The sequence below is a fragment of the Tursiops truncatus genome, chromosome 5 (assembly GCF_011762595.2).
Source record: "Tursiops truncatus isolate mTurTru1 chromosome 5, mTurTru1.mat.Y, whole genome shotgun sequence".
Classification (NCBI taxonomy): domain Eukaryota; kingdom Metazoa; phylum Chordata; class Mammalia; order Artiodactyla; family Delphinidae; genus Tursiops; species Tursiops truncatus.
In genome coordinates this window covers 92,139,035-92,146,531 of record NC_047038.1, presented here as the reverse complement: position 1 = coordinate 92,146,531, position 7,497 = coordinate 92,139,035, and positions in this window count along the sequence as shown.

The following is a 7,497-nucleotide window of genomic DNA, read 5'->3' as shown; positions in this document are numbered from 1 at the left end:
AAACTATGTTGAATAAGAGTGGTGAGAGTGGGCAACCTTGTCTTGTTCCTGATCTTAGTGGAAATGGTTTCAATTTTTCACCATTGAGGATGACGTTGGTTGTGGGTTTGTCATATATGACCTTATGTTGACCTTATTATGACCTTATTATGTTGAGGAAAGTTCCCTCTATTCCTACTTTCTGCAGGGTTTTTTATCATAAATGTGTGTTGAATTTTGTCAGAAGCTTTCTCTGCATCTATTGAGATGATCATATGGTTTTTCTCCTTCAATTTGTTAATATGGTGTATCACACTGATTGATTTCCATATATTGAAGAATCCTTGCATTCCTGGAATAAACCCCACTTGATCATGGTGTATGAACCTTTTAATGTGCTGTTGGATTCTGTTTGCTAGTATTTTGTTGGGGATCTTTGCATCTATGTTCATCAGTGATATTGGCCTGTAGTTTTCTTTCTTTGTGACATCTTTGTCTGGTTTTGGTATCAGGGTGATGGTGGCCTCGTAGAATGAGTTTGGGAGTGTTCCTCCCTCTGCTATATTTTGGAAGAGTCTGAGAAGGATAGGTGTTAGCTCTTCTCTAAATGTTTGATAGAATTCGCCTGTGAAGGCATCTGGTCCTGGGCTTTTGTTTGTTGGAAGATTTTTAATCACAGTTTCAATTTCAGTGCTTGTGATTGGTCTGTTCATATTTTCTGTTTCTTCCTGATTCAGTCTTGGCAGGTTGTGCCTTTCTAAGAATTTGTCCGTTTCTTCCAGGTTGTCCATTTTATTGGCATAGAGTTGCTTGTAGTAATCTCTCATGATCTTTTGTATTTCTGCAGTGTCAGTTGTTACCTCTCCTTTTTGATTTCTAATTCTATTGATTTGAGTTTTCTCCCTTTTTTTCTTGATGAGTCTGGCTAATGGTTTATCAATTTTGTTTATCTTCCCAAAGGACCAGCTTTTTGTTTTATTGATCTTTGATATCATTTCCTTCATTTGTTTTTCATTTATTTCTGATCTGATCTTTATGATTTCTTTCCTTCTGCTAACTTTGGGGCTTTTTTATTCTTCTTTCTCTAATTGTTTTAGGTGCAAGGTTAGGTTGTTTATTCGAGATGTTTCCTGCTTCTTAAGGTAGGATTGTATTGCTATAAACTTCCCTCTTCGAACTGCTTTTGCTGCATCCCATAGGTTTTGGGTCGTCGTGTCTCCACTGTCATTTGTTTCTAGGTATTTTTTGATTTCCTCTTTGATTTCTTCAGTGATCACTTCGTTATGAAGTAGTGTATTGTTTAGCCTCCATGTGTTTGTATTTTTTACACGTCTTTTCCTGTAATTGATATCTCATCTCATAGCGTTGTGGTCGGAAAAGATACCTGATACAATTTCAATTTTCTTAAATTTACCAAGGCTTGATTTGTGACCCAAGATATGATCTATCCTGGAGAATGTTCCATGAGCACTTGAGAAAAATGTATATTCTGTTGTTTTTGGATGGAGTGTCCTATAAATATCAATTAAGTCCATCTTGTTTTATGTATCATTTAAAGCTTGTGTTTCCTTATTTATTATCATTTTGGATGATCTGTCCATTGGTGAAAGTGGGGTGTTAAAGTCCCCTACTATGAATGTGTTACTGTCGATTTCCCCTGTTATGGCTGTTAGTACTTGCCTTATGTATTGAGGTGCTCCTATGTTGGGTGTATAAATATTTACAATTGTTATATCATCTTCTTGTGTCGATCCCTTGATCATTGTGTAGTGTCCTTCTTTGTCTCTTCTAATAGTCTTTATTTTAAAGTCTATTTTGTCTGATATGAGAAATGCTACTCCAGCTTTCTTTTGATTTTCATTTGCATGGAATATCTTTTTCCATCCCCTCACTTTCAGTCTGTATGTGTCCCTAGGTCTGAAGTGGGTCTCTTGTAGACAGCATATATATGGGTATTGTTTTTATATCCATTCAGCCAATCTGTGTCTTTTGGTGGGAGCATTTAATCCATTTACATTTAGGTAATTATCGATATGTATGTTCCTATTCCCATTTTCTAAATTGTTTTGGGTTCGTTATTGTAGGTCTTTTCCTTCTCTTGTGTTTCTTGCCTAGAGAAGTTCCTTTAGCATTTGTTGTAAAGCTGCTTTGGTGGTGCTGAACTCTCTCAGCTTTTGCTTGTCTGTAAAGGTTTTAATTTCTCCATGAAATCTGAATGAGATCCTTGCTGGCTAGAGTAATCTTGGTTGTAGGTTTTTCTCCTTCATCACTTTAAATATGTCTTGCCACTCCCTTGTGGCTTGCAGAGTTTCTGCTGAAAGATCAGATGTTAACTTGATGGGGATTCCCTTGTGTGTTATTTATTGTTCCCTTGCTGCTTTTAATATGTTTTCTTTGTATTTAATTTTTGATAGTTTGATTAATATGTGTCTTGGCGTGTTTCTCCTTGGATTTATCCAGTATGGGACTCTCTGTGCTGCCTGGACTTGATTAACTATTTCCTTTCCCATATTAGGGAAGTTTTCAACTATAATCTCTTCAAATATTTTCTCAGTCCCTTTTTCTCTTCTTCTTCTGGGACCCCTAAAATTCGAATGTTGGTGCATTTAATGTTGTCCCAGAGGTCTCTGAGACTGTCCTCAGTTCTTTTCATTCTTTTTTCTTTATTCTGCTCTGCAGTAGTTATTTCCACTATTTTATCTTCCAGGTCACTTATCCGTTCTGCCTCAGTTATTCTGCTATTGATCTCTTGTAGAGTATGTTTAATTTCATTTATTGTGTTGTTCATCGTTGCTTGTTTCCTCTTTAGTTCTTCTAGGTCCTTGTTAATTGTTTCTTGCACTTTTTCTATTCTCTTTCCAAGATTTTGGATCATCTTTACTATCATTTTTCTGAATTCTTTTTCAGGTAGACTGCCTATTTCCTCTTCATTTGTTAGGTCTGGTGGGCTTTTATCTTGCTCCTTCATCTGCTGTGTGTTTTTCTGTCTTCTCATTTTGCTTGTCTTACTGTGTTTGGGGTCTCCTTTTTTCCAGGCTGCAGGTTTTTAGTTCCTGTTGTTTTTGGTGTCTGTCCCCAGAGGCTAAAGTTGGTTCAGTGGGTTGTGTAGGCTTCCTTGTGGAGGGGACTAGTACCTGTGTTCTGGTGGATGAGGCTGGATCTTGTCTTTCTTGTGGGCAGGTCCATGTCTGGTGGTGTGTTTTGGGGTGTCTGTGGCCTTATTATGATTTTAGGCAGCCTCTCTGCTAGTGGGTGGGGTTGTGTTCCTGTCTTGCTAGTTGTTTGGCATAGGGTGTCCTGTAGCTTGCTGGTCGTTGAGTGAAGCTGGGTGTTGGTGTTGAGATGGAGATCTCTGGGAGACTTTCGTCGTTTGATATTATGTGGAGCTGGGAGGTCTCTTGTGGACCAGTGTCCTGAAGTTGGCTCTCCCACGTCCGAGGCACAGCACTGACTCCTGGCTGCAGCACCAAGAGCCTTTCATCCACACGGCTTGGGTAATTCACTTATGTGTTCTAGATTTTAGCTTTGTCTTCAAAGCCCAGGAAGTAACATCACTGCACCCATCAGAGCCAGTTCCATAGTTTCAGTTGTTGCTGTACATCCTGCGCCAGTTGTGTCTAAAGTACTACTACTGTCTGTTTGATGGATTTGCTTTATATCACTGAGGTTCATCTCATTTGGCATCCCTGCTAGTGTTGGAGGGTCTCCTGCAGAGGTGTGGGGTGGCTGTGGCTCACCATGGGGACGAGGACACTGGTAGCAGAAGTTCTGGGAAGTACTCCTTGGCGTGAGCCCTTGCAGAGTCTGCCATTAGCCCCACCAAAGAGCCCAGGTAGTCTATTTATGATTATTATATCTTTCTGATGAATCGACACCTTTTTTATTATGAAATGTCCCTCTTTATCTGTGGTAATACTTTTAACCTTGAATTTTATTTTATGTGATATTAATATAGTCACTCTGGTTTTATGATTAGTCTTTACATGTTTTGTCTCTTTTCATCTATTACTTTCAAACTTTATATACTTAAATGTGTTTTGCAGAAAACATAAAGTTGGATCTTGATTTTTATAATTTATTTGGACAATTTCTGTCTTTAAATTGTAGTGTTTAGGCCACTAAAACGTAGTATAATTCTTCCTAAATAACATACATGACTACCATGTTATTTGTTTTCTCTTTGTCTCTTCTGTTTTTTGTTTCTTTTTTCTTTATCTTTCCTGACTTCTTTTGGGTTGTTTGAATATTTTAAAAATTCCACTTTAACTTATGAACTGGCTATATAGTTATAGATTTTAAGAAAATTGATAGTCTAGGGATTACAATTACAGATCCTGATGCTCAGTAATTTATTAAAATCCTTTTTTTCCCCTGTCGTTCAAATTGGATCGTTTCTACTGATCTATTTTCAAGTTTAGTGACTCCATCATCTCTATTTTGCTTTTAAATTCTTTCAGTGTATTTTTAAATTTCAGGTACTGTATATTTTAGTTTTATCATTTCCATTTGTTTCCTTTTTATAGTTTTTATTTATCTGATGAGATTTCCTATCTTTTTGTTCATTATGAGCTTTCATTAATGAACATTTCCTTTATCTCCCTGAGCATAGTTATAGTAGCTGGCATAATTTTTTTGTGTGTGCTGATTCCAACTTCTGGATTCTTTCAGGACTGGTCTTTGCTGATTGTCTCTTCTCTCGAGATTGTGTCACAAATTCCTGCTTCTTCCTATGTCAAGCAATTTTAGATTATAACTTGGATGATGTGAATATTATATCCTGAAAACTCTGCATTCTGTTATAGATTCCTCCAAAGAGTGTTGATATTTTTGTTTTCACAAGCAACTAATGTGGTTGGAATCATATTACTTATTTTTCTTATTTATTTTTGACTGCTTTGGGTCTTTGTTGCTGCGCATGGGCTTTCTCTAGTTGTGGTGAGTGGGGGCTATTCTTCGTTGCGGTGCACAGGCTTCTCATTGCGGTGGCTTTTCTTGTTGTGGAGCATGGGCTCTAGGCTCACGGGCTTCAGTAGTTGCAGCACACAGGCTCAGTAGTTGTGGCACGTGGGCCCCAGAGAGCGTGGGCTCAGTAGTTGTGGCTTACTGGCTCTAGAGCAGAAGCTCAGAAGTTGTGGTGCACGGGATTAGTTGCTCCACAGCATGTAGAGTCTTCCTGGACCAGGGCTCGAACCTGTGTCCTCTGCATTGGCAGGCAAATTCTTAACCACTGTGCCACCAGGGACATCCTTATAGTATAGTTGTGTTAACTGTAGTCACTGTGTACATTCCATCCCCAGGACTTATTTATTTTATAACTGCAAGTTTGTACCTTTTGACTACATTCACACATTTTGCTCATCCCATTCATCCATCGATCTATTGATGGACCCTTAAGTTGTTTCCATGTCTTGAGTGTTGTAAATAATGTTGCAGTGAACATGGGCGTGCTGATATTTAAGATTCTGATTTCATTTCCTTCTGTTAAATACCCAGAAGTGGGATTGCTGGATGATATGGTGGTTCTATTTTTAATTTTTTGAGGAAACTTTATACTATTTTCTGTAGTGGCTGTACCAATTTACGTTCCCACAAACAGTACATAAGTGTTCCCATTTCTCTACATTTTTGACAGCACCTGTTATTTCTTATCTTTTTGGTAATAGCCATTCTAACAGTTGTGAGGTGATAGCTCGTGGTTTTGATTTACATTTCTCTGATAATTAGCGATGTTGAACACCTTTTCATGTGTCTGTTAGGTATCACTGTGTCTTTGTTGGAAAAACATCTGTTTAGGTCCTCTGCCCATTTTTAAATTAGGTTGCTTATTTTTTTTTGATGTTGAGTTGTATGAGTTCTTTGTATATTTTGGGTGTTAACCCCTTATCAGATAAGTGGTTTGCAAATATTCTCTCTCATTCTGTAGGCTGCCTTTTCATTTTGTTGATGTTTCCTTTGATGTACAGAAGATTTTTAGTTTGATGTAGTTCCACTTGTTTATTTCCATTTGTTTATTTCGGTGTCAAATCCAAAAAATCATTGTTGTGATCAGTGTCAAGGAACTTACATAGATTGTAAGGTTTCAGGTCTTACCTTCAAGTCTTTAGTCCCTTTTGAGTTGATTTTTCTGTGTGGTGTGAGATAGTGGTCCAGTTTCATTCTTTTTCATGTTGTTGTCCAGTTTTCCCAGTACCATTTATTGTAGAGACTATCTTTTCCCCATTGTATATTTTTTGCTCCTTTGTCATAAATTAATTCACCATGTATGCATGGGTTGATTTCTTTTTTTAAAAAATTTTATTTATTTATTTTTGGCTGCGTTGGGTCTTCATTGCTGCATGTGGGCTTCCCATTGCAGTGGCTTCTCTTGTCGCGGAGCATGGGCTCTAGGTGTGCGGGCTTTAGTAGTTGTGGTTCATGGGCTCAATAGTTGTGGCACATGGGCTCTAGAGCGTAGGCTCAGTAGTTGTGGTGCACGGGCTTAGTTGCTCTGTGGCATGTGGGATCTTCCCAGACCAGGGCTTGAACCCCTGTCCCCTACATTGGCAGGCGGATTCTTAACCACTGCGCCACCAGGGAAGCCCTCATGGGTTGATTTCTGAGCTCTCTATTCTGTTCCACTGATCTATGTGTGTGTTTTTATGCCAGTAGCATATTGTCTTGATTACTATCACTTTGTAATATAGTTTGAAATCAAGAAGTCTGATGCTTCCAGCTGTGTTCTTATTTCTCAAAATTGCTTTAGCTATTTGGGGTCTTTGTGGTTCCATATAAATTTTAGGGTTGTTTATTCTATTTCTGTGAAAAATGGCATTGGATTTTTTTTCATATACATGTATGTATTCTTTTAAAAATTCTTTTCCGAATTAGGTTGTTACAGAATATTGAGCAGAGTTCCCTGTGCTATACAGTAGGTCCTTGTTGGTTATCCATTTCAAATATAGCAGTGTGTACATGTCAATCCCAAACTCCCTAACTATCCCAACCCCCCACTCTTCCTCCCTGGTAACCATAAGTTCATTCTCTAAGTCTGTGAGTCTGTTTCTGTTTTGTAAATAAGTTCATTTGTATCACTTTTTTCAGATTCCGCATATAGGCGATATCATGATACTCTTTGTCTGACTAACATCACTCAGTATGACAATCTCTAGGTCCATCCATGTTGCTGCAAATGGCAGTATTTCATTCTTTTTAATGGCTGAGTAATATTCCATCGTATATATGTACCACATCTTCTTTATCCATTCTTCTGTCGATGGGCATTTAGGTTGCTTCCATGTCTTGGCTATTGTAAATAGCGCTGCAATGAACATTGGGGTGCATGTATCCTTTCGGACCATGTTTTTCTCTGGGTATATACCCAGGAATGGGATTTCAGGATCATATGGTAGCTCTATTTTTAGTTTCTTAAGGAACCTCTATACTGGTCTCCATAATGGCTGCACCAATTTACATTCCCAACAGTGTATGAGGGTTCCCTTCTCTCCATATCCTCTCTAGCATTTATAGTTTGTGGAATTT